Below are 2,561 nucleotides of genomic sequence, written 5' to 3' on the forward strand. Positions count from 1 at the left end.
AGGTATGAACATTTCTTTTCACATAAATTTATGTTCTTAGTGGATAATATGTTCAACAATTAAACAACAGTATTGACAAAACAAATACTACGATAATATTTTAAAGTTCAACGTTTATATACAATATATATATATATATATATATATATATATATATATATATATATATATGTAACCGGTTTAACTTTAACTAGTTGGGTGTAACCCCTAAAAGATTATAATGAGGTTATATAAGCAAGCGTATCATTCAGCACGATTTGCGGGAAAGCAGTCATCCATATTGGTTGAAGCAGTTGTTCTTCACTTTTATTCTGTTTTCTATAAAGGTATGTTGTATTTTAACTATGTAAATTTATTAGTAATATGCTAGTCTAGATGGCCATTGAATAGTGCTTTTGTCGGTATTGTATTTATCAGTTAAATATGGTTGTTTTCATTGACCTTGGTATAGTTTATGATGGCAGCATAATTCTTTGTATTTAACAGTCATAACAAAGATCACTTTCTTTTCTTATGCTTGCACATATGAGCTAATATTGCAGTCACAGCACTGGGCATCATCTGCAGTCAAGACTGGGGTCATAAGCTGTCATAGGAGGCCAATCCACAATTGGTATGTCATGTTATTGGATGTATTTTTTATCAAGTTTAGATTTGTATCTTTTATTATTTTGATGATTAGCATTGGGAATGTAATGCTAGTTCGATCTATTGTAAGTTGTCGATCTATTGTAAGTTTTCGTGGTATTGTGCTACAATATAGCGAGACCTTATATTGACGACCACTAGATATGTATGAATAACATAGTATTTATTTATGATAACATACTTAAATGTTATTGTAAGTCTGTATCAATTTATATTATTGTAGAATATTGTTATTGTTATTTCAGGGCTTTGACAACTTTGCGACGCCTTTGTGATTTCTCTGAGACGCTTTAAATAAGCTGTTTATCATAGTTATTTCCAGAGATTGTATTACAATTATGTAATCATTAAAAGTTATAGTGTTGAGGGAAAACTAAATTAAATGGACATGTAATGAACCCAGCTTGTGTGTTGTCTGTATATATTCATTTTTATAATATAAGGAACACAATTACAAGCCACAAATGGCGCCCAACGTGGGGCGCCAATGTAACCCAGCCAGAAAATTCCCCGACCGACATGGGGATCGAACCCGGGACCTCCCGGTTCAAAATCAGACAGACACTCTACCGCGTCGCTATACAAGCTAGCTCATTTAGCAAATTTGTATTGTAAATTTGTTGCAAATAGACAGGTACATTGATGCTGCATCTGTATTTATTATCAAATAATTACTGATTTTTGGGCGTAAAAAACCCACCATGTGTGTCAGACGTCCCACAGATGTCATGGCAATGAGAAATTCGTGGAAGAATTTCATAATTAGAGGGGGTGTATGTAGCAGGGTTCGGTATAAAGGGAACTTACTGCCTTGCTATATGAGCTAGCTTGTATAGCGACGCGGTAGAGTGTCTGTCTGATTTTGAACCGGGAGGTCCCGGGTTCGATCCCCATGTCGTTCGGGGAATTTTCTGGCTTGGTTACATGTCTATGGAACCTTTTTTGTACAGGTTGTCTACCACCTTTTTTACCTTGTTTTGCACTGATTTTGTTTTGTCGTCGGTAACTTCCGCATATGTGTCGCTATCGGAAATTTCACCTTTAATTTTTGTATGTAATCTGTGCTATCCATTACGACTATACCAGAACCTTTATCAGCAGGCCGAATGACAATTTCATCGTCGTTAAGAAGTTCTTTCAGAGCGTATTCTTCAGATTTACTCATATTGAGCTTAAACTTTCTTTTGAGACCCTTGATGATGTCATCCTTTACAGCCTTGATATACGCATCCAACCATTTATCGCGGCCTGCTTTTGGAGTCCATGTTGACGGCGTCTTCCTCCTGTACGGTTTTTCTTCCGACATACCGACCATATGGCATCAACGTGCAAGAATAAACAGACATGAAAGGGCGCGAAAACAACGTTGACGCCGGAAATGCACGACGTCATATCCGTACATATTTTGGCCGCTGATGAAGACCGTGAGGTCGAAACTTCGGCATAAAACAAATACAGCGTTTTTGTTTATATATATATATATATATATATATATATATATATATATATATATATATATATATATATATATATATATATATTTATATATATATATATATATATATATTGCGTTACAATACAGAAAAACACACTCATATTTGCATAATTCAAATCGATTTTCTAACGCCATGAAACATTAAACAATATATATAGACATGTCCATTAATGAATTCAAAAAATGGCCCTGTAAAAGAATACAACACTACATGAAATGCATTACCTTATTCATGTAGGACTTCTTATTCCGACCATTTTAATGTCTGCTTTCGTATGGCTACATTTAGACAATTCACAAAGGTTATTAAAATAAGGTATACATACATTATTCTACATATTACGTATTCATATAAATTATACAAATTTTGTTTACAAAACCCAAACATTTTATTGAAAATCCAGAGGTCCTGATGAAG

At 33.9% G+C, this 2,561-nt stretch overlaps 1 long non-coding RNA gene across 1 annotated transcript; it reads left to right on the top strand.

Moving 5' to 3' along the window:
- The first annotated feature begins 234 nt into the window (after nt 1-234).
- Nucleotides 235-1,050, top strand: LOC127843222 (uncharacterized). The gene is made up of 3 exons (XR_008032140.1): nt 235-326; nt 543-613; nt 894-1,050. It is a non-coding gene; the product is annotated as an uncharacterized LOC127843222 (long non-coding RNA).
- The last annotated feature ends 1,511 nt before the right edge of the window (nt 1,051-2,561 follow it).

Source organism: Dreissena polymorpha, chromosome 8, assembly GCF_020536995.1.
Source record: "Dreissena polymorpha isolate Duluth1 chromosome 8, UMN_Dpol_1.0, whole genome shotgun sequence".
In the NCBI taxonomy this organism is placed as follows: Eukaryota; Metazoa; Mollusca; class Bivalvia; order Myida; family Dreissenidae; genus Dreissena; species Dreissena polymorpha.